Source organism: Rhynchophorus ferrugineus, unplaced genomic scaffold, assembly GCF_030347505.1.
Source record: "Rhynchophorus ferrugineus isolate W39M unplaced genomic scaffold, kcgeb_rfMv2 rfM2, whole genome shotgun sequence".
Lineage (NCBI taxonomy): Eukaryota > Metazoa > Arthropoda > Insecta > Coleoptera > Curculionidae > Rhynchophorus > Rhynchophorus ferrugineus.
The window spans coordinates 11,458,239-11,485,487 of NW_027472581.1; the positions used below are offsets into that span (position 1 = coordinate 11,458,239).

Here is a 27,249-nt window from a genome sequence, read left to right on the forward strand (position 1 = left end):
CATATTGATGGAAGTACCGTATCAGAATAGCTAATAGCAATAAACTAATTTTTTTGAATTAAGATTATACTAATCATATTCAATGTAGATGTAACAAAAAATTTACTAAAACTACATTTAGGAGGTAAAGTCTTGTTATGTGGCTAGTGGAACCTTGATGACAGTGACCATGCATTTGGGAAAAGAGTACCGAAGGAAAAGGAACTTATAATAAGAATTACATATATATTTTCAGGCTTTTTTAAAATTATATTTGGTAGGCCGAGTATCACTAACCACATAATATAGACAAGTGAGATTGTAAAAATATAAAGTTGATTAGTTTCTATTTTGTTTGGTTAAAGTTGTTGTCTAATTTTCCACCAAAAAATCGAAGGCAGGTGAAATTAGAGTTTAGCTATGAATTTTATATAAGAAACAAATAAAGGGTGAATAATATAAGAAAAAAAAGTAAGATATAACTATATAATAATAACTTTCATATCCTTTTACTTGTCACCGTATAATTTATACTTTATGTTTTTTATACTTAACTTTTAATTTATACTTTATACTGAACCATATATTTAGTATTATACCTTACAAACTATACTTAAATCTTCACTAGATAATTTATATTTTTATGTACTATATTACTTATATTCTAACTGATGTGAATGTAACATTACAAAACTGTGAACAGACCCTAAATAGCCCAGGAGGCTGATGGGTTTATAATAAATAAACAAATAAATATAATGACTGAAATAAATTAATAAATATTTAAATCGCATTGTAACAAAATAGTAAATACACTAATTTAAATCAAACACAATATATAAGAAGTATGATAACAAAGATAAATATACACTAGTATAAGAATAATTTGCAAATTTTTCCCTATCCAACAAAGACTATTACGAGATAGACAGACAAACAATTGGAAATTGATACTAAGAATATAATAATGAACTGTCCATTTAGTTCGTCCAAAATAGTAGTAACCTCATGTCATTACAAAGTCAAAATTATTACCTATAGCAGTCTGTAAATTCGTTTTAAATTTAGACCACAGTTTCCTTCTCATTTTACTCTAGTTAAAAAGAGATACGTACAATACTGTCCGGTTCATCCGAACATGTAACTGAATCAGCCTATAAAATTCGCCTGGTTGCCAAATGTCCGTACAATTCTTCGAAACATTGATGATAATAATTAGATACAGTTTGTATATTTTGATACGTTTCAAACCGCAAGAGAATGGTCATAGTTCATGAGACAACATTGCGACGTAACACATTTTGATGATGTGAGTTCACTGTTGTTTTGGCATGACTATAGCTTTTGGTACAGGTTAATAAATAACCATATTTAATTAGGATAGAGTAACACTCAATCGTTTCTTTTGGGTCTACCCCCGGTATCTAGAAGAACCTTAAATCAAATTAAGGCAACCGAAATAAAGAATAAGAAAGCTAATTCGTCCATTGTGAAATGGCAGCAAAAACGACGCAGTCATTCACATATACACGTCATTGAACAAGCTTCCTGCCGAGCTTAGAAAGGATTAATTCGGATGTACCAGCAATCCTCTTCAATGCGTTATTAATAACTCGCTTTTTTTTCGCTGCCGAGTAAGAGTTTGTTATTGTTATACCAATCCGTTTCCACCAGCGAACCACGGACGACGCTAAACCAATAACCTTTCACATTCTTTTCGAGTGAGAAAAATAAATCCACGTGTCCTGCGGTTAAACATACGGTCCGGTACGATGTTTTCAAAAATGTTACCTGTGATTTTTGTAATGATATTTTTAAAACAACGTCGTATTATTAAACTTTATCTGGGGAATTGAGAAACTCCTCCTGGCTTGTACGTCAAATATTTGGTCGTAAATCCCACCGGCATTTATCGCTTTTGAATGAAATAACTGATGAATGAATCATACCTGAAACAATAGAAACAATGAGTAAATATATGTTGATTACTTAAACATATTTCATAAATAAATATGTACTATTATATGTATTTATATATATATAATATATTATAGTATGTATTAGTTATAATATTATAAAACATTGCCAAAAAAGATCACCTCATTTTTGGAAAATATTAGCAAATAGTTATTTGCTCAAGGTAAATCGTTGTTTCGTGTATATTATTAATTATATTACCGATATATTTTCTTCTTATTTGTTAAAAAATCCTGAATATTGTACTTTTACAGTTCTTGTTTTTAAATAATATCAGTCCTATAAATTAATATTTAAGGCTTTCCACTGATAGTTCCTCATTTTTGGAAAATATTAGCAAATAGTTATTTCTTCAAGATGAATCGTTACTTCGTGTATATTATTAATTACATTTCCGATATATTTTCTTCTTATTTGTTAAATAATCGTGAATATGGTACTTTTATAGTTTTATTTTGTAAGTAATATCAGTTCTATAAATTAATTTTTAAGGCTTTTCAACAGATAGTTCCGCATTTTTGGAAAATATTAGCAAATAGTTATTTCCTCAAGGTAAATCGTTGTTTCGTGTATATTATTAATTATATTTCCGATATATTTTCTTCTTATTTGTTAAATAATTGTGAATATTGTACTTTTATAGTTTTATTTCGTAAATAATATCAGTTCTATAAATTAATTTCTAAGGCTTTTCAACAGATAGTTCCTCATTTTTGGAAAATATTAGCAAATAGTTATTTTCTTAAGGTAAATCGTTGTTTCGTGTATATTATTAATTATATTTTCGATATATTTTCTTCTTATTTGTTAAATAATCGTGAATATTGTACTTTTATAGTTTTATTTTGTAATTAATATCAGTTCTATAAATTAATTTTTAAGGCTTTTCAACAGATAGTTCCTCATTTTTGGAAAATATTAGCAAATAGTTATTTCCTCAAGGTAAATCTTTGTTTCGTGTATATTATTAATTATATTTCCGATATATTTTCTTCTTATTTGTTAAATAATCGTGAATATTGTACTTTTATAGTTTTATTTTGTAAATAATATCAGTTCTATAAATTAATTTTTAAGGCTTTTCAACAGATAGTTCCTCATTTTTGGAAAATATTAGCAAATAGTTATTTCCTCAAGGTAAATCGTTGTTTCGTGTATACTATTGATTATATTTCCGATATATTTTCTTCTTATTTGTTAAATAATCGTGAATATTGTACTTTTATAGTTTTATTTTGTAAATAATATCAGTTCTATAAATTAATTTTTAAGGCTTTTCAACAGATAGTTCCTCATTTTTGGAAAATATTAGCAAATAGTTATTTCCTTAAGGTAAATCGTTGTTTCGTGTATATTATTAAATATATTTTCGATATATTTTCTTCTTATTTGTTAAATAATCGTGAATATTGTACTTTTATAGTTTTATTTTGTAAATAATATCAGTTCTATAAATTATTTTTTAAGGCTTTTCAACAGATAGTTCCTCATTTTTGGAAAATATTAGTATTTTTACAGTTTTCCTTTGTAAATAATATCAGTCCTATAAATTAAATTTTAAGGCTTTTCAACAGGTAATTCCTCTTTTTTGGAAAATATTAGCAAATAGTTATTTCCTCAAGATAAATCGTTGTTTCGTGTATACTATTAATTATATTTCCGACATATTTTCTTCTTATTTGTTAAAAAATCTTGAATATTGTACTTTTACAGTTCTTGTTTTTAAATAATATCAGTCCTATAAATTAATTTTTAAGGATTTTCAACAGATAGTGGTACTATGTATTAAACTGCATCAGATACATTTGTAACTAACTTCATGTTGAAGCCTCACTCACAGGCTTCACTTCTCATTATGTGTCACATCGTCGAAGTGCGAACAAAGCATATTTTCAGTGCGATGAAAATGTCTGAATTTGTACCCAACAAGAAAAAGGCGGGTGAAGGTCATCGAATGCTCTGTGGATATTATAGAAATCATGCATTATCGATTTCCTTCGTCTCCCCGTCTGATTAGTAATTGTTCCGACATATAAGTTATGACCTGATTGTCTTATAATTAATTGTTTATACTGTTATTTTATTAACTAACAGAATTATTATAGTTCTAGTATAATAACTGTAGGCTGTAACCAGTAGGCAGAATAAAAATACGTGCATTACCTTCTACATTCTAGATTAGAATACACTACTATTCTAGAAATTAAAAAAATTAAACGTTCAACAAGTCGCCTGTTCTTTCCGTTAAATAAAATAATATTTTCAAGTAAATTAGTAGTTTTTGTTCTCTAAAAAATAAATTTTACAGCTATGAATTAATTCCAATGCTTAATTCTATTTATTGCGCCCAAATAAGCAATTATGACCGTTTAAACTCTTGAAATGGTACTATGATGCTTCAATCTCCTGAGTCATCATATTATTTATGACGTTAATCTTTCGTTAAAAGGACGGATGTAATGTTTAATCAATTTATGAAATTCCTTTTCTTCACAGTTTTAAACAACAAAAACTATAGTTATATTAGCGATAGCAGGTTAACCTGCTGGGAATCCCGTTACACATTCTTTTTCCCCTTATCATTGTGAAATGGAATTATACCGAATGAATATAAGTCATTAAAGTATACAGACCTATCAATATTAATGTTTATTATTAAAAAAATCCAGTTTCTACGAATTCTTATACATACATACATATATATACCAACAGATATTGTTAATTTTATAAAATTAATTATTGTTATATAATAAAAACAAAATTATTTAAAAAATACTCCATATATTAAGATTGAATATTTCTGTTGCTAAAAGAAATCTGTATAAGTATCATGTTTGGTTATAAATAATATGCTGGAGGAAATACCAAAATTGTTTATATTTTATAATTATGATATCTTAATATAGTAATGATCGTTTTACCCAATCGGTGTACAAAATGATTAATAAACCTCAAATGAAATAATGATATATTTGAATACAATTTATCATCAGAGGCTATGCCAACGTGTTTTCCATTTTCTTAGTAATCTGCTAAGTTATAAGATAAGTATTGCAACGAATTGGAAAGTCCCAATTTACTTCAAATAGGAATATAACAAACAAGGAACATTTCTTTTTTTTAATTTTATTTATTTAAACCCGTCAGCCTCTTGGGCTATTTAGGGTGAATTACAATTACACATTATATGAACATTAACAGCTTACAATACGACACAGTAGATTATAAACAGTAGAATATATACAATAAAATTTTTTCAATTATACAATAATAAATGTATGTTACAAGTGTTGAAGTAGATCTATGGTCTTTACATAGTCAATCAGCAGATTCAGTTGCTCAGGTTGGAGCAATTGTTCCAATGTTGTCGGGATCTTAAGTTGTCTCCTCAAATCATCATATTTTTGGCAGTCCAGTAGGATGTGTCTGACGCTAAGTTGCATCTGGCACATACCACATAAGGGCGGTCTCTGTCCCTTCAACAAATATGTGTAACATGTGTCAGTCTACAGTGCCTCATTCGCAGTCGTGCGAGGAAGCTTGACTTGTGTCTACTGATGTGATAATGGTCTATAGATTGATAAAAGATCCTCTTGACTTCCCATAATTTGTTTTTATGAAAAGATCCCATTTTAATTGGGTCAATTGCCTATTTAGACCATTCATATAGACTTTGGCATTTTTTTTGCTGAATAGTTCGTTTAACTTGATCGACTCCTCACCCCTACTTGCCAGATGGAATTCTAAAGAACTATAGCAAATAAACCACAAGAGAGTGTATTGGTATTATGGTTACATTTACATTACTACATTATCTCATATACCCTATTGGATTATTTACATAAAATTATAGCAATATAAATTACTAGAACCAGATATAAAATTAAATTAAATGAAATTAAATCACTATATATTAAGTGGATTATACTGGTAACATTAAACTGGATTAAACATACACCAATTACAATCAATAATCCCATAAAGCAGTAACTCTAAGTATCTTGTATTAAATTTGATATAAATATTGGGTTAAAGAAGTTCTAAGAAAAAAGGTAAATAGGAAAGACTTCACAGTCATCTGGCATATTGTAGTCTTGAATAACTCTCAAGCAAGAGCAACTTAAAATAGAGAAACCATTTGATCTTCTATAGTGCAGTGAAGTGTAATAAACTAAAAAAGCAGACATCAAACCGACTTGTAATCGAAAGATACCAAAAAAAAATTATTCGATTATTGAGCAATGCTTATAGGTGTGTAACCAACGAAGAACTACACGATGACCTTGAAATCAAACGAATCTAGGAAGTGATTCAAGCAATACAGCTACTGGACACCGCGCAGAAAATAAGAAGATTGAAGTGGACCAAAACTCACGAAAGTACATAGTGTTGCGTTTGATTTCGATTTGAAAATCTATTTGATACTCTTTTGCTTGTGTATTGATTCAAAGATAATAAAGCGATAGTAATAAATTATATTGTAAGTTAAGATTGTTTAGAAAGCTATGAGCGATTGGAAACTAAGAATTCTGTAAATTGAGCATGAAAACTAAATAAACCACTTGAAATGTAAAAAAGATCATTTATTTAACTAAAAATAGCGGTTCTTAAGTAACGTGAAAATCCCGATTGACGTTAATTAAAATTAGACAAGATAAATAAATAAAACATAACAATTTGAAATAGTTAAAGGAACGATAAGGTCCTATATCAACTGGGAATTATTCGTAGAAACACTATAAATCTTATCGCCTGTCACAGATTTTGTAAGAGTGATGAATTGTCCTCAGTTATAAATAAGATCTTATCTCAGTCTTACTTAGATTTGTTTAAAAATAGGCAGTTAGTATTATGTTATGGTCTATGATATAAGTCTCTTACAGCATATCAATTACTCGCTGATTTAATGGAGTGTAAAAAAAATCGAGAAATGTTTTTTCTTAAACAGCGTCATCTGAAATATTTATTTTATTCTTATGATGGAACAGTAGTATTTTCAAAGTTTTTTAGTAATGCGGCGTGAATATTTGTGACGTCGAAACATTACAATGTTGCCGCATCAACTCTGAGTTTTAGTTCAATTTGGCTTTGACATACAACAAAATTCCAATCCAAATAAAATAATTGAACAAAAATGTTGTGAAATATAATTTATTTTAACATTATAGTACATCTAATACATATATTATCGAAGGACTTAAAACTACAATTAAGAACACAGGTATAATAGTTTGTAGGTTAGATTTGTTTTGTTTACATTGAACTATTTTCCACACCATTGATGAGGTAGAGTTTCTAGGTGCGTTTTTTATGTAGTGCTATTCCCCTGGAGGCCACCTAATTAACAATTGTATATCTGAGAAACGTATTTTACTTTCATTCAAGAGCATATTTACTTTTTACGTTTAGTTCTTGTTTCTCTCGATGGTGTGTTTACTTGGCACGTAATCTTGGTATTACTGTATTTTTATTTCTTCTGCTACTACCTATGTACACCATTGATCAAATTAATCACTGAATTATGTCTAATGCATTTACCATATCTACAAAACAGTTAGTATTCATTCTCCCCTCATACGTTGTAACCTAATGGTCATGTTTAATTTTGAACAATTACAATCATATTTATGCACACATATCTTTCACGCCCTACAATACCTATTTATTTTCTACAGTTATATTCAATTAATTATGTGCATACATGTAAAGTTGTTTCCATTCTCATCACTCTGTATCAGGAATTTCCAGCATTATCATATATCCTGAAAGTTTCCTTCACTCACTTTCACTTTACGACTCACTGTCCAATTCAATCACTAAACTGTTAATTTCTAATCTGTCTAAAACATGTTCACATTTATCCATTATTATCTTTGTATGTCTTATCGAGTTCATCCAAACCGAAGGTGTTATGGTTGACAATACTTCCTTCCGTATATCCAAACAGTTTTTGATGGAATATCCTTCTCAACCAGCAATATATCTGCAATTAACTATTAATAAATATAATGACCAACAAAACCCAATTGAATGCTATTGTAACTTTTACCTTTTTCCATCAATTTTTATTGTCTTTACATCTGTTTTTGTTACTGTCTTGCCAAGAGTGCAACAATGAACCATTTTGAAATATTCAAGTTTCTTCTATTATTTTAAGCCTTTAATTGAATTCTTTTTAAGGTAATGTTTGGAAGTTCCATTAAACCTCTCTGTGGGTTATCTTTACACCACTATGCCCTGTAAGATTGTATGAAAGGATATTTTACATCCCTCAGAAAGCTGCATGTCCCTAATTCCTTTATGTATACTTTCCAGAGAGACAATTTTCTCTAAAATAATTTTATTGAATTATGTTTTTATCGATGAAATAGTTTGTGTACCTACTGTTCTTATACATTTCGTATATTTGGTCTCGAATAGAGCGCCACCCACTTTGTATATAGACGGGTTTTCTTGGGTGAATCTAACGTATTAATCTTCATTTTGTAAGCGATATTATTCACAGTACCCACAGTAATATTTAGCACGGCAGCAACCGGTTAAAACATTTTCAATAAAATTGTAGGGACTTATATTATTTAATAACATCAATAATTACCTCTCTAATGGAATTTACCGGCAAAAGGGGGCCTCCGTTATCTCGTTCGTTTTCGAAATAACTTATTAAAGCCGGAATCAATTTGTGACACTGAATATGTATTGTTTTCGGCATTTTCAAACAAAGTAATATGATATATTATGAAGCGACTTAAAATTTATCAAAATAAAGGGCTAAAATAATGTTTGCCGGTTTATAACCTGTAGTAATTATAACTAATATTTTGAATAATTTAGCGTACATCTGACAACCGGACGGCGACCAGCTGTGAATGGAACATCTCAGAAGAGCCATTGATGTACAAGGATAGAGAGGATGGGAAGTATGGAAGGAGACAACTCAGTTGGTGAAGATATAAAACTGGTAAAGAGTATAGGGGAAGCACGAACAGGGGAGGGAGGGAAAGAAAAATCGAAGAAGAGGATACTTCAGTAGAAAGGGAAAATCCCGACCCAAGCAACGAGACTGAGCAGACAGAAAGAAATGGATGTGTAGGAATGTTCGGCTTGTCGGTTGGAATGTGTGGCTGTCGACGCGATTGTTGATTGGAACACTCACTACTATTTTTGTGGAAGGAATTCGCACGGGAACAGAAAACACCCGTTGAATAAAAACTTGTTTATTTCGATTTTAATTAGGAAGCAAAGTATTTAGTAAAGGAAGTACGGAAGGGCTATGGAAGTGGTACTGTTACAAGGGGGTTGAGACAGGAAAGAGAGACTTTTTTTCTTATTTCATAATAACCAGCTGGAACCAAACGGTCTTTTGCTGATTTCGCTTCGGGTTCGGGAGAGGAGACTGCGCCATCGGTCCCCACTTGACAGGATCTACTGTCCACGTATTAATCAATCAGGGAAATTAGGTCCTTCGGTAGACCAAGCTGGTTCGCTTTGAAGATTAGACCGTTGTGTTATACTTGGCCGAAAGATTTGGAAACATCTAAAAAGATGACTCCAGCTATGAGACTTTTTCTTAATGCTTGATGGATGGTTGCTACGACGCGAGCAGCTTAATGAAGGTTTCAGTGTTTGGCACAGAAACCGAATTGTTCGTTCGGGATTACACGGCTGTGGAGCTGTTTAAATCGTGTAATATTGCTTTATCGGCAAGTTTGGAAAGTGAATTGGGCTGATCGGCATATAGTCGGATGGATTGCAATGGGCCTTCTTTTTTGGAACGGTAGCGACAAGCTCCCGTTTCCAGTTCTTTGGAAAATGCCTTAACCTCAGGATGGAGTTGATAGCTTGATGTTGGCAAGCTCTGAAAGTTGTTTGCTGGTGAGGTGGAAGGCAGACGTTTTATTTTGTATTTTTTAGATCTCTGCGAGAGACTATGCTCTTCAGGAGAGGCACTGATTGGAAATTTTTCCTCTTCAGGTCTAAAGGTTTGTAGCGATCGCTACAGACTAAATTGATACACGGAGAAAGAGAGAATAGACACTGAACATAACACCCGTATCACTATATGGTACCAAAGATGTTCTTTGATAATTTTGATCCTTTGTGAGTATTTAAGTCACAGTAAGACATTAATGGAGAAGCTATTTTTTCACGTATTATAATTGAATCGTTTAATTCATTATTTTCCCGGTCTCAGTTCCCTCGAGTGTTATCTGGAAATCGGAAATCGACAGGTATGTAGTGGTTACGACGATGGGGCCGTTTGAATGCGTCGAGAAACTCAAGTGGTTTGTAAACAAAAGGCAATCGCTGAAAGTGCCGATGACATGTCGATAACACATTAATTTTTCATTTGTTTGACCAGTCAATTTCGGTAATTACGCGTACGTCAGATCGCAGGAGATAAGAAAAAAAATCTGGATACGGCTTGTTTGATATACGTACCATCGTAATAATGACGATGAATGAGTTAAAGGTGACACGCGCGTTATTTTTAATCAGAAATATCGATATCATAATATTAGAATTGTGAAGTAATTTTAAAGGATTTAAAAATACCATTGATTGTGAAACATTATGTATGTCTATGTTTTCCAAAGTAATGTAATTTATGAGTCAGTACTACATCTGCTCTTTCAGTATGCAATTTGCAATTTTTGAAGAACCATGATATTTTATGTATATGTTAAGGAGTTAATACAATGTAATTTATTATGTATAATAATTTATAATCAATATTCAATACTCAAATAGTTAATTATTTAACTGTTACTACTTTTTTAACAGTTTTGCTACAGATTATTTAAAGGAATAACACAATGTTGAATTATATTCTATTTCATACTAGTTGAAGTCAATTGTACAATAAATGAATTATAAGCAGAATCACTACAAGATATATTGATACTGTAGTTATATTTGCTGATGATACTGCTATTGAATTACTTGCAATTGAAGGCGAAGAAGTAATAAGAAGACATTGGGCACAATTAATAAATCACGCATATCTTATCTTATAGAATCATGAATTAATTTTAAAGGATTAAAAAATACCATTCATTGTGTATTTTTCGACGTAATGTAATTTATAAATCATTATTACCATCAATATTTCTGCTTGCAAATTGTTTGGTTTGTTCCAATAATTTGAAAAAAATCAAATATCGAAATAATATTCAATATTTAAATTGATAATTATTTAAGTGTTACGACTTTTAATGAAGACTTTTTAGCAGTTTTAAAAATTATGGACATACAGTATATTGGAATTGTTATTATTGAACACCATTGTATCAAAATATATTTGCACAAAAATTAAAATTGCTAATTTGGATGCTTCCATTTTTAATGACGGTTTTTTTTATAAGTTTTGACAATTATGGACATATAGTTTAATATTAGAATAATAAATTCATTTTAAAGCATATAGAAATACAGAAATATAGAATTTTTTTCCAAGGTCTGAGACAGTGTCGTGTTTACTATTTTTTGTTTTGATTCAGAACTCTACAAGAGTCGGGAAAATGCTGATTAGGTTCACCTATTTCGGCTTTCATTTCATTTATCTGTAACTGGATTCTTTGTATTTTTGAAATATTATTTTGTAAAAAAAATGATAGTGAAAATGTGTGTGTGAACAAAATACAGACCTCTATATCAAAGCTAATACGAAATGTTCGAAACCCAGAACAAAAGGCATTTGATCATATACCAAAAAAACTTTAAAATTAATTCACAGTGCCAGTATCTTACAAAAAAAAAACATTTTAAACAAAATTCTGCTTCTTTGTTTATCTAAAAGCTAAACGTTACATAACAAATCGTTTAATTATTATAAAGTTTTACAAATACCTTTTTGTTTGGATTTATTACAACACTCTTTCAATGTTCAAGCGTTAATCAATTTTGTATTGATATGAGACAATGAAGATACGGAATTCATTGAAGAATGCGAATCTCGTCGAAATATTTTGTTTCGGAGAATTACGATAATCCAGGATTTTATTTACTAAGAAAATAAGTTATGAAACGTCTAAGATTTAAAATTAAAGAAATTACTTAAAACTATTTTATACACGATACCTTTATCGTGTCAACACTTCACTTCTCGTCACATCTCGTCACCAGACATAACACCGATTCCTTAGAATATCATGACGTATTAGCAGCACTACATAACAAATATATTTGGGTAGATCAACAGTTATCATTTTAATATCACATATTTTTTATAGAACTGTGTTTATATAATAATTCTGTTATGAAGCATATTAAATAGAAAAGAGAATAACTCGAATTGTAAAACCGAGTTTTATTTGTTTATATTTTTTCGATATTTTTTTCCTAAAACACAGACATGTAGCATTCGAGGAAATCGAAAATCGTTCCGAATGTCTATGGTGCTTAGAATTCCATCTCGCGGTTAGGCATTTTAGACGTTTTAATTTTTGGGTGTGTCTTTAAAAAAGGTTTGAATGATAATATAGAAACTAGACGAGATTGTCCCTTCCTTTTAATTGTATGATTTGTCACCGTTGCGAATACTTATTAACAGAAATAATTAACATGAATGGCAACATTATTGACAAATTCACTAGCGCGAATGTAGTGATTAAATCTGTAGCGATCTTGAGCATGTCGAATTTTACATCGTGGAATAACGGTCTACAAAATACCCAGAAATATAATCCCAGGTGTTGAACACGGGCGGGGTGCCAACAGGAACCCGACAACGAATAGCTGGCGGCAACCCCGAGACGTTTATCTGGGATATTATTGAAGGGTATTTCGGTCATTCAGTGCTCAACCCTCGTTTGGTTTAGACGTGCCACCATCGACTGCCCAGGCCTCGTCAACAGGTAACTCCGCTGCCATCCGTTTTATTTATTTGTATTTTTTAACTGTAGTTTAAGTCTTTTGATAGACGGTATTCGTAATATTTTTTCTATCCCCTGTATCTCAGAGATTAGAACTTTAAAATTAAATTTGAAAAAATCCAATTAAAAAATCACATTTTCACATTTTTTATATTGTCAATAAATAACGGTCACATTATGTAAACACCACTGTTTCATTTCGTTTTACCTCCATTCACCGAGCCACATCATTTACCCTAAAAATCTAATTTTATCAAGAAAAATGCACAGAGGTAGTAACAGAAGAAGCTAAGGAGAAACATCTTTATATATTAGAATGATTTGACAAGAAAGCACATCAGCAAAGGATAAATATGTTCTCTAATGAAAATAGACCACATTATTTAGATGTACATTTATTATTTAGGTGGTTTAAGCTTCCAGGGGTACCACAGATGGTTTAGAAAAGTGTTCAATGTAAATATAATGAAATAACTCTAACCTACTAATTATTGTGGCTGTTTAATTAACTGTAGTTTAAGTCTTTTGATAGACGATATTCGTAATATTTTTTCTGTCCCTTGTATCTGAGAGATTAGAACTTTAAATTTAAATTTGAAAAAATCCAATTTAAAAAATCACATTTTCCCTAATTCATTATAAATAGTTGTACGATATAATTCATTCACAGCGAAATTACACCAAACAAACATACTCGTACACTTCGAGATTATTTATTGCTGTTATTTCAATTATTTAACAAGTTATGTGATACGCTCTTATGTGATATGATAGTTCCCGCCAACTGTGTCACCTATAATTTTAAATCCTCTTAACTCGAATTTGACAATGAGTCAGTCAGTCAACAGTTAACAGTATTGATGGTCACCGATATGACGCGTGAGTCACTCGCTGGGGTCATTGATAAGAGCATTTGCACAATGTTAACGCGAATTTGTTGTCGGACGTCGAGAGCGCGTATTACTTAACGTTTTTTAATAGACCACGAGATGTAACACGATTCTGGTAATCCTAACTGCTTTTGCGAACGAACGATGACGACACGACGTAAATAAACAATAACGTATTATACGAGGGCCCGTCAAAAAGTTATTTTGTTTTGTTGTAAAGTTAACAGTATGTTTTAATGTATTAAGGGTATTAATTAGCTTAAAAGGTTTTTTTTATTTAAAGTTTTATCGTGAAACATCGGCTATACAATGTATTGTCTATCAATAGCAGCTATTTTTCCCATCTTTCAGGAAATTTCCGGATTCCATATCGAAAAACAATGTATCTTTTGAAGGTATCCAAGGATCGCTCAGACAGGTCACGACTCATATATCTGAACGAGAAGTAATCAGAGAAAGCAAGGTCTGGAGAATATGACGGGCGGTGTAGCGTTTCCCATTCTGACGTTTCCAAGTATGTTTTCACCGGTTTTGCAACAGGTGGTCGAGCGTTGTCCTATTGAAGAATATCATTATTGTGTCTTTGCTGTTTGTGTTTTTGGCACACAGCACTCGGTTTAAATGCATTGAATCTCAATTCAATAGTGATCCGCATTGATGTTTCGTCGAGTAATGTTTTCAAATAATCTTTCTTCAGTAGCATTTTTACATTAAAATTAAATCTTCCCGCAAATGCGATTTATTCAACGATTTATTACTTAGAGTAAGGCTTCAACATGAAGTTGAATACAAATGTACCCGAAGCGATTAATACACAGTAACACCACCTGGTGTAAATCCTTTAAAATTAAAGTATGGGCCTGATAATAAGTAAGATAATTCCCTGGAGACGGTTCAATGGAATGGGCCTGTTGTTACTAGGTGATTGTGCACCCCTTATTACGCTGTCATTCCCAAGTTGTTTTCGTTTGGCAAGTATATGCTTCTTCATATTCAAGATGATTCTCCCCTGTTTGTGGAGTTGACAATTATTGATATAGACTGGTGGACATGTTATTATATGGAGAGTAAAAGATATATGACTAGATTTTGTATCGTTGGCTTTTATACACTATTGTATTTGATTTATGTGTGTCTGTAGGTTAATTAATGCCATGGCTGGATCTCCATGAGAGGCTAAGACTGCCGTGTCATCGTGTACAGAAGATACTCCTGAATATATTGCATGTAAATTCGGTATGTTCATCACCTTGTTTAACAGTAGAATGACAGTTTATCCAGAAAATAGTAGGACTGTACGCCTGTAGTGTGTGTTTTCGCCATAATGAAATAAAAAAGGCGAATCTGCGCTGGTTAGGCCTTGGTTGGATGAGAGTTTTAACTATTGTGCTAGCAGTTACGAGCAAGCTCTATAATGAATCGTTGCAAATTTGGTTCACAAATCATCAGACCTATAAATTAATTTTAAAGGATTTAAAACAGATGGTGTTACTGTGTGTTAAATAGCATCGGATACATTTGTAACCAAGTTCATGTTCAAGCCCACTTACAGGTTTCACTTTTCAGTATGTGTCATTTCATCGAAGGATGAACAAAAGCATATTCATGCGGGAAGTCTTTCTCTTTTTATTTCAATTTGAATAAAAAGGCGGCCGAAGATCATCGAATGCGGTATGAAGCAACCAAGCTCCATCGATTTCAACATGTGGATACGGATTTCGACGTTTTATGGTAATTTTAAAACTTAAGACAAAGGGCGTCTGGACAACTAACACAAGAAACTATTTTCACTTGAAGAATATTGGAATTATCCAAAACCTCTATATTTTGTCCCTACGAACTGAATGTGTGAAATGTTGCTTTAACGGCAAAATAGGAAGGTTTTTTTGTATCGTAATGTTACTGGTGATGAAAAATGGATTTATTACGATAATCTGAAGCCAAAAAATCACGAAAATCACTTGGTCATGCATCAATATCAACGGCAGAGCCAAATATCTATGACTTTAAGCTAATACTCTGTATTTAGTGAGATCAGCTTGGTTACAGTGGATGCGTTTGAGCTAAGCACTAAGCGAAAAACGGCCGAAATTCGAACAAAGACAACAAAGCTGAAAAACTGGTCGTATTCTCAAGACCTTGCGCCTTCCGATTACTATTTATTCCTACTTATGAGTCGTAACCTGTCTCAGCAGTGCTTCAGTTCTTATGAAGGTACATTGTTTGGATTTTTCACAATAAGGTTTCGAGTTAAAAAATCCTTTAAGACTAATTTATAGGCCTAACAAACGAAGATAAACTGATAAAACATCCGTTTTATTGAAACTATTGTTATGGAACGAATTATACATTCTAATTAAGTTCAATCTCATTCCTAAGATTTTTGAATTTTATCTAGTGTTAAAATAATCTCGACCATTCGGTTCACGTTCGAAGAAAGCTCATTTTTAAATTAATCATTTGTATTTTCCACTAGTCAATTTTGCGATCATATTTCTATACTTTTGTTACACTTTCGGATTCGCGACACGAAATCGTCTAAGCTGTAAATCAAATGGTAACTGTAAATGACCACAAATACATTTACAAACGGTTCGTACGATCAAGATTGACCGATAGCTGAAGCTTCTGCGTTGACCGACGTACTAATGCCATTAATGAATACAACATGCGACTCTGAAATAGAAAATAGTTAATTATTTATGAAATGTAGTCAGAAGTGGAACACAAGTGGGGATTAGTAAGTTCATTTTGATTGATTTACGTATATCATTAGTAATTTATTCATATATATGCATGGATTTCGGAGAAGTTCGAAATTCTAATATTTACACATATTTTTTAGCACTACATCCATAATTCGATACTAAAAACTAGCTGACCAGACAGACGTTGTTCTGTCTGAGCTATGAATATTCAATTCGAACTGAAATAAACTATTTAAAAACATATATTTCAAAAACATAATGTTTATCGTAATGCTTTTTGTTTTAGTTTTATATTCTCACACACCAAATAAATAATGTTGATGGTTTTTTTGTTTTTGACTGAAAAAGTTTACTATGGAGGTTTAATTTTAATTGGGGATATGTGCTCGATGTTTACCAACAAAACATTACTAGGTTCGAAAACGTAGATATAGACGTTTTAACGCTGCAATACTAATAATATAAAATATTTGTAACAAAAAAATTGAACCGACTTCAAAAAATAAATAAGGAAGTCACTAAAAATTTAAAAATAATGAAACTCAGATTTTTAGCACAAAAAAATATTTTAAAATAAAATAAGTACATAATAATCGTTGTAATAACTAAATAAAAATAAACAAAAGCCCTATTTAACCTATCTACTACACGTATTTTATATTTTACTATATACACGCAATTTATCTTAATACCTACCGAAATCCCTTTATCTATTAACAATATTAATTTAACTACTACCAACTAATTACTTTGAAATCGGTGCCGAACCCAAACAGTTTTGTTGATAATTTAATTTTTTGTAATGTCACAAAATTATATTATTATTTTCGTATTTTTTGGGCTCGAAGGCGATTTGACAAATGTTTTAGTTAGAACAACAAGAAAAAGTCATTGTCCGCCCAGGGAATCGAACCCGCGATCTTCATTTATTAGGATAAGACGGAACAGCATTACCCATATGTTAAAAAAAAGTGCTTTATGGGCTTCGGTAGATTTCTTCAAATCAAACACCACAAAGTAATGGATGAAGAAAAGGCAATTTTGAGCATGGCACGATTAGCGTCTCTGTACATTGAGTAACTTTTATTTTATGTTCAGACATGTTAAAACAACGGAATTTAACAGTTACTTACATTGATACATATTTACTAATAATTATCGCTGATTAAAATACATGCAAGCTCATAAATATAAGGCCGCACCTTCTATCATTATATCTAGTATCCTTAATCGGCACTATTGATAGCTTCATCACGCAAAAAATAATTAAAATAAAAAATTAAGTCCCTTGAGGAACACTAACAAACGTAACACCAACCGAACCAATGTAGAAAATTATAATTATTAGTCGTGCGCAAGCTCATCATAAATCTGAAGAGTTTTATTAATTTTTCACAGTTGATGATTGATGTTTAAAAGGTGTTTTTAACGCTGGCGGACTTTCACGCTTGATGGATTGATTTTAATCATAGTAGTGATGTTTATTCATTTGTGGTCCATTAGAGATTAGAATATTTACACATCAACATTTTAATAATTGTTTATGCGTCTTCTTGAAGAAAAAACACTATTAGATAGAAAATATACAGTTATGTTTTCTTGAGAAATAGTTATGAATGTGATTCTTCAGAATAAAAGTTTTGAACTTAATTAAAAAGGATTCTCAACATTAATTTACAGCCATTACATATTGTGTTATAAATTTATTTATTACATTATTACTAATTGTTGCCGACTAACCTACAATTTATCTTTACAATCACTTAAATCTAGGTATATACCTAGAAGGACCCATCAACCCTATCTTAGTATTTGGTGTAATAATGTGTCTGTCTGTCTGAGATTTCCTGAGTGACAATCGGTATCTGAAGGACTCGATTTAATTAATCATATTTATTTTCCAAGTTTGGGTCAAATTCAAGTCAAGAATCGCAGTGTCATCAGCAAATGTAGTCATAACCATTACATATAAGCAACTACTTAAGCCACTTATAGAGTAAATTGACCTTTCATAAAAACTATACAATATATCTAATTACTACAGGTTATTGCAAAAGTATAGAACTAATACTTACTTAATGTACCAACCAATTCTTCATTTAAATTCAATAATATGAACCAATTTATGCAAATTTATTCTAAACTATGAAAACAAAACAGTGTGGAGATGTCAAGGTTAAAACAAAATTAGAGGTGATAAAAATTAGTAATTTATACTTTTTTATGAAAAAAATTTTTTTTGTGAAATTGAAGTATAATACAGTTCAATATTATAATAATATTAATATATAATAATCAATATATAACATTATATAATAATAATAGGTCAATTGAAAAGTCTCCAGCCTGACACGCTATAGATGGCGCTACTAGAATTAGATCCATATATTTTTTAGTTAGTCCTGAACCTCAAAAGATGCATGAATAAATTTGGCAGCTGTCGGATCATTAGTTTGTGAATTATAGGAATTTGAGTGAAGCAACTTTTGTTATTGTGAAAAAAATGGATAAAAAGGAATTTCGTGTGTTGATAAAATATCGCTTTTTAAAGGGAAAATACAGTTGGAGCAAATACTTGACTTGGTGTCGAGTTTCCGGATACTGCCCCAGGAAAATCAACCATCAAAGATTGGTATACTAAGTTTAGATGTGCTGAAATGGGCACTGAAGACGGTGAACGCAGTGGACGCTAAAAAGAGGTTGTACCGTCGAAAACATGGGAAAAGCGTGGGAAAACGCAACAGTCGGCTGGCAACGTTATGGCGTCTGTATTTTGAGATGCACACGGAATAATTTTCATTGACTACCATCAACAGCGACTATTACATAGCGTTATTGGACCGTTTGAAGGACGAAATCGACGAAAAACGGCCACATTTGAAGAAAAAGATAGTGCTGCTTCACCAAGACAATGCACCGCGTCTCAAGTCAGTGAAATCGATGCCAGAAATCCATGAATTGAACTACGAATTGCTTCCTCATCCATCGTATTCTCTAGATCTGGCCCCCTGCGAGTATTTCCTGTTCTCCAATCTCAAAAGAAATTCTCTCAAAAGATATGTTTTACTATGGTAGGACGGGGACTTTTAAAAATCTAGTACTAAATCGCCAGTGGGCCAATATTATTAGCATTTTTTGTTCTGGAAAACCTGAATTTGTTGAACCATAATTTCATATGAAGCAAGGATCTTTATCAGTTAATATCGACTAGAACAGAAACAACTGAAAGATGAACCAAAATTGATAATTAAAAAAACCTAAAGCACAAACTGAAAACTAGGAACATCAAAATGGAGTGAAAGCACCAATCTTAAAGAAAGGTAGTCTATTATTAGATTTAGCCCAATAGAGCAAGTCAGAGAATTTAATTATCTTAGTTTTTTGGCGTGGAAAAGAAAGATATCAACACATAATTTACACGATAAAGCTTAGCTTCCCTGAATGTTTACGTGGAAACAATAATCGATTAAGAAATCTACGATCAATTATAGTTCTGACTCACTGGGTAGTCCAAATAACGACTCAACGAACTTGATCAAAACATTATATGCAGAGTATATGAAGAAACTGAAGAAGTAGGTTTTGGGTGATTAATCTGGTTAAAACGGAACCAAATTCCACGCCAAATATTACTGATCACAAAAATATGCGAAATAATTAACCACACATACAGTACAAACATAACGATGGTCAAATACCTTCTCTTTTAACGTCATCATCAACCGTTGATTCATGAGATGGTACGTTTACTGCGTGACAAAGTCAACAAAGGAACAAATAATCGGCCAAAATAGCCCATCCTAACCGAAATTTCGGCCGTTGTCGTGGAACCAGTTTTTTTTTTCTCAACCGAATGAATATTTCAAGAGGCAGATAGTGTGGCCCACACCAGATGTGTCGGCTCTTTAGCATTGAGAAGGTCAAAGCAGCGTATTTTCATCGATCCGAGTATTTTTAGTAACGATCAGAGTTTTGCTATTCTTCATTGTCTATGTCGTTGGCGTTCCGATGGTATCTCAATGTTAGTCGTGTAGAATTTTGTCGGGCGAATTGGGTACAGCGAAGCGGGCAATAAATAAAGCGATGTAAAAGAATGAACCATTAGTATCAGGGCGAATTCCAGTTTGTACAGTTAGTTTGATTTATGGATATACTGGTGATAAAGTTCCTTTTTTTCTCCATTAGTAAACATCAAGATATATGGTTCTGAAAACCGTTAAACCAATTTCTCATTAATAACGCCTACGCAATTAATTAGAAATGTTAGCAGAAATTTATCGTCTGCTTATAATAACAATGTTCTATTATTACTATTTAGTATTATACAATCTGTGATATTAACGAACGACACTTCTAAAATACAAAAAATTTTTCTAAATGAACTTTTTCTAATTTAACTTAATAGGAAATTTTGGAGAAATGTTTCGCAACGTCCAACGTGTTTCGCTACTTTAAACTTATTACTTACTTTAATCGCTACGCTATAAGCCGCGACGGAATCTGAATGGCTCACTTAGTTTCTATGGTACGTTTGTTATTTATTTGTTTTGAGCGCCATTTTCAGTATGGCTGTGATAAGGAATAGTGCGTTTAGAGAGTAAATTATTAGTTCATTAGTATATATAAGTCCGTAGTACAAAAAGTAAAGTGAATTATTGATCTAGGAAGTATTGTGTATCCGGATGCACAGATAGTAAAGAAATGCAGAATCGTTTTCGTTCGAAACAGTATTTGGATGTCATTAAACAATGGTTGATAATGTTGAAAATGCCAAACCGATTGGATTGAGTATCAAAGGAATTTATGATCGTTGCATCATGTTTTGTTGTTGTAAGTTGGGGTAATTTTATTCATATATATTCAAACATCAAATATTGATTTTTTTATTTTAGAAATTAATCCCCTTCCGAAAGAAGCTATGCAAACGAGTATATACTTTCTTGGATTGATAAAATAAAGCAGCTCCAATAAAATAAATAGTAGCTCCTGAATGCAAATCTACTAAGAGTAGGTCAACCGATATTCAATACACGAGGAATATTACTGTAAAATTTGCTCAAGTAAGAACAAATTTGTTAGAGTTACATCAATTTGATAACTATATAGGCTTAAGGCTATTTAACCAAGATATTTTTTTTTTGGATCCAGCTAATGGATTCAGGAATACACATCCTTGGCTAGTATGTTTTAGAAGTCATTTGAATCGTTTAACATAGGTTAATTTTTTTCATCTCATTGGCCTTTAGGAAATTGTGAAGGGGAAGAACTCTTTAAATAATTATAATAGCGGGGGATGACCCCATAACTTCCAGATATTCCTACAAGAATAGACGAGCCAAGGCAATATCTTATGCCCCAGAATATTGTTTTATTATACTGTCAGTAGGGCTCTTTTAACCTCTTCTTTTAAGTCATTTTTAATTTTTAAACTATTATTTTATTCCGCGATATTGCCACGTCGATAATATAACATATTTTTGTAAAATATATTTAAAAAAGTAAGTTCGAAACCTTTTATTTTAATTGTACACTACAAAATGATTTTCCATATATAATATTACAAATAATAAGGTGTGGTATATACTTTTGATAAAACCTATAATAGATATCTAATAGATTAAATTAATGGCACCAATACTTATGTCTTATATATATATATATATATATATATATATATATATATATATATATTTTTATATTATATTTATATTTATTTACTTTTACAAATATTTATATTTAATATTGTTATCAAAATTTAACTAATTCAATCGGATTTGTCTTATACCCTATTGACCTTCATATTATTAAATAAACTATCCGTTAATTAATATGTAGTATATTTCGATTTTTTTTCTACGGATTCTTCAAGGATTAAAATGATTGATTATAATAACTATTAACGGGCTTTTCTGAAATTTTTGTACGTGTTATTCGATGATTCTTATTTCCTTGGTTGCTCTTAACTAACTATTTTATTTGTATGTACATCAAGGGTTTTAGATTTTATTATTATATATTAAAAGGTGTAATCATTCAAAATATTACCATTTGGCTAAATGTTACATGTTAGGTGCTTGCTATATTTTGATCAACGATATCTATTGATAAAAAGGTAAACTATTATTTATTCAATTTTCGACACTATTTAAAATCAAATAGATGCTGTCGATAGATGCTGTCAAATAGAAATGTGCTGTCGAAGCTCATCAAACACTTTTAGAAACTGATGGTGATGATGCTCTGTCATATACTTTTTTCGGTTTTTATTAAGTGAAACTGTTGATTTAATTTGCAAAGAACGGCCAGGAGGCTAAAGAAATTCGAAGACAATGAATTGCAAATCTTATTGGACGAAACTTCAACTCAAATTCTCATGGAGCTTTCAGATATATTGGCAGTTAATGATTTAACTATTTCCAGGCGTTTATATATGATGGGATCTAAGTAAAGGGGAAGTGGCTCACACATAAATTGACTGAATATGCCATTCCCAATCCTTTCAACATTTAGGTTTCATTGCTTGTCAAGCAAAAAAGTATATATAAATATAAAAAAGTATATATATATATATATATATATATATATATATATATATATATATATATATATATATATATATATATATATAATACTTATGTCTTATATATATTTATTTTTATATTATATTTATATTTATTTACTTTTACAAATATTTATATTTACTTAAAGAACTTAAAACTACAATTAAGGACACAAATATAATAGTTTATAGGTTAGGGTTGTGTTTGATTATATTTACATTTATCTCTTTTCTACACTACCTATGAGTTAGAATTTCAGGCGCAGTTTTTATGTAGTTGTATCCCCAGAGAGGCCCAATCCACTTAATTAACAATTGTATACCCAAGTACCATATTTTACTTTCATTAGAGAGCCTATTTACCTTTTACGCTTAAAAACTCGTATCTTTCGGTACAGTGTTTCCTTTTGATAGTGACATTTTGATATCATTGTATTTCTCCTTAGTTTGTTCTGGTAATACCTGTTTACATATTTTTTGATAACACTAGATTTAATCATTGCATTCACAAGAGGGGACCACCATTATCTCGTTCATGTTCAAACTGATTAGAGACACAATCCGTTATGTCTGGCTTCGGAATTTTCAGAGTAATAATAAGCAGCGAAATTTATCAAAACAAGCAAAGCATTAAAACAACGTTTGCCAGTTTATAACTTCTTTTCACTATTGTTTTGAAGAATTTTAAGAAACATTTGCGAAATTATCCCTTCAAATTCTATCGGAATACCCAAATTGTGAGGTTATTTTTACGGATGGATCTAAGGAAAGAAATTATTTTCTGACTTCACTATTATAATCAGTGTTTCTATAAAATATAATGAACTTATATTAATTAAATAGTTCTTTTGTGTAAGTCACTGTAATATACCATATAAACCTTGGAATTTCTAGATATAGAAGTCATTAAATAACATCCTCATACAACCTACATAAATTAATATTATATATGCATAAAAATTAAAACACAAGATGGAAAAATTATATTCTTACTGCGTTACTATAGCCAGATAGTATTATCATATAAAATAATGAAAATATATTAAGTAAAGACCTCATTACATTTTAACAAGTTGTTTCAACTCGTTTGATTGATTTACTGATAAAATACAAATAATATATTGTGCTGGACTCCCGCAACCAAACTTACACTCGGCTGATAATAAAGGTTGCATAATTATTTTAAGTATTATTCACAAAAAGATAGTACAAACACGACAATAGCGTTTGAATACAAACAATGCAAGGAACATTTTTGAAAAATATCACTGAAACAAGGTTAAATGAAACCTAATTGACGTAACGACATTGGATTTACGCCCACGCTAACTGAAAATACAACTTCCTCAAGAGATAAAACCTGAACCAAATAAATTTCACTGCTGTTTGGTATAGATTACCGAGTAATAGAGATAGACAAACTGGAAATAGGAGAATTGATGTAATAATTCAATGTATTTGATACAACTACAATGCGGTACCTGACCTTTGGACATAAAAAAATCGAAAGTTCCTTTTTTAATTTGTAACGAATGGGTTTAGGGCGGGGAAGAGTTGTAATATGAGAATAGGAATATGGCGGCATAGCCTGAAAAAGCATTAAACATATCGTACTACATTCTTTTAAGTTGAGACGCTCAGGAAATATAATATATTCTCACATTAAACGCTTTTTGTGGCTAAACCAATAAATTACGAGTGTAAATTTATTTTAAAGGTTTTTTTGTATATAATACTGTGGATAATTATGAATATTACTATTGTTTAAGTTTCGTTAACATACATAACATGACATAAATAAGCTATTCTTCCTTCAAAGTAAAGTTTGGTGATCAATACTCTTGAGTTTTTTTAATTATTATTGTAATGCATAATTATTATATAATTTTTTGTCACTTTGTAAACTATATCACAAGTCAAGTGCAAATCTCATGAGCACTGATTACACTGATTATAGCGACCGTCCAACTTTTTTCCAACGATACCATTTTTGTAGGCATTTGTACCAAAATGTCTTCCCAGCGAGCATTCTTTTGAGATCTGAGAACAGGAAATAGTCGCTGGAGGTCAGATCTAGAGAATACGTTGGATCAGGAAGCAATTCGAAGGGGCTTCCATGGATCAAACGGTCCAATAACGTTATGTAATAGTCGCTGTTGGTGGTAGTCAATGAATATTATTTCATGCGTATCCCTAAATATAGACGCCATAACCTTACCAGCCAACTGCTGCGGTTTCCCACGCTTTGGAGCGGGTTAATCGTGTGCAGTCCAGTATGACTATCGATTGGATTTCGGGGTGAAATGATGGAGCCATGTATCATCCATTGTCACAAATCTACGCAAAAACTCGGGTTAATTGCGCTTGATCATCTTCAAACACTGCTCCGAATCATCAACTCGTCGTTGTTTTTGGTCAAAAGTGAGCACGGCACCCACTTTGCACAGAGCGTTCTCATATCCAAATATTGGTGAATTATATGATTTACACATTCAGTTGATATCATTAGAGTGTCTGCTATTTCATCCAGTTTCAATTTACGGTCATTCAAAATCATTTTGTGGATTTTTTAAATGTTTTCGTCGGTAACAACCTCTTTTGGCCGTCCACTGCGTTCACCGTCTCCGGTGCTCATTTCTCAACGTCTAAACTTAGTATACCAATCCTAGATGGTTGATTTTCCTGGGACAGTGTCCGGAAACTCGGCATTAAGCCAAGTTTTTACTCCAGCTGTATTTTTTTCCTTCAAAAAGCAATATTTTATCAACACGCGAAATTTCTTTTTATCCATTTTTTCACAATAACAAAAGTTGCTTCACTCAAAGTGCTATAATTCACAAACTAATGATCTGACAGCTGTTTAATTTATACACGCATCTGTTGAGAGTTAGGGCTAATTAAAAATCGTATGGATTTAATTCTAGTAATTTTCGGGACTTTTCAATTGACCTGTTAAAATTGGGTCTGCTTTAGACTTTCAAATATAATATACTTTCAAATATAATTCACATGTTTTATTGAGGGTTCTTTTAAAATTTGGTTAGTTCACTTGGTTCATCTTCGTTGAACTTGTCGTATGTCTTATTATTGGAGTGAAAAAAAACTCTTCAACCAAATGACATAAAAAGTTAGTAATATTTTTGATGATTAATTATTTTTGTGCATAGTAAATCCACTTTTCATGGCCAATATCGCTGTTATAATACGCCAAAGAAACCTTTTCTTTTTTGCTTGACAAGCAATGAAACCTAAATGTTGAAAGGATTGGAAATGACATATTCAGTTAATTTATGTGTGAGCCACTTCCCCTGTACTTAGATCCCATCACATATAAACGCCTGGAAATAGTTAAATTATTAACTGCCAATATATCTGAAAGTTCCATGAGAATTTGAGATGAAGTTTCGTCCAATAAGATTTGCAATTCATTGTCTTTTCGAATTTCTTTAGTCCTCCTGACCGTTCTTTGCAAATTAAATCAACATTTTCACTTAATAAAAACCGAAAAAAGTATATGACAGAGCATCATCACCATCAGTTTCTAAAAGTGTCTGATGAGCTTCGACAGCACATTTCTTAAAATCAAATAGTGTCGAAAATTGAATAAATAATAGTTCACCTTTTTATCAATAGATATCGTTGATCAAAATATAGCAAGCACCTAACATGTAACATTTAGCCAAATGGCAATATTTTAAATGATTACGCCTTTTAATATATAATAATAAAATCTAAAACCCTTGATGTACATACAAATAAAATAGTTAATTAAGAGCAATCAAGGAAATAAGAATCATCGAATAACACGTACAAAAATTTCAGAAAAGCCCGTTAATAGTTATTATAATCAATCATTTTAATCCTTGAAGAATCTATAGTAAAAAATCGAAATATACTACCTATTAATTAACAGATGGTGTATTTAATAATATGAAGGTCAATAGGGTATAAGACAAATCCGATTGAATTAGTTAAATTTTGATAACAATATTATTTTAGAGCCTTAGTAGGAATTACAGCGATATTAAAATCCTTGAGTATTAAAATATGAATTGGGTTTTCGAGAAGATGCTCGTTCATAAGTTAGTTTTTCTCTCTGTTTCTAAGTTTTTTTTGAGTGAATGAATTTGATCGGTTTTACCACTAATAAGAAAGCACTATAAGAGACAAAGATAAGAAAGAAGACGATTTAGGCATATTTTCCCCAGATTTAGACAAAACACTGATGTTAAAATTAATTTTGCGTGACTAAAGATGACCTC

General features: G+C 31.1%; 1 protein-coding gene across 7 annotated transcripts in view; it reads right to left on the reverse strand.

Moving 5' to 3' along the window:
• The window catches only part of Sarm (Sterile alpha and Armadillo motif), a 340,621-nt gene that overhangs the window by 115,330 nt on the left and 198,042 nt on the right, over nucleotides 1-27,249 (reverse strand). The window lies entirely within an intron of this gene.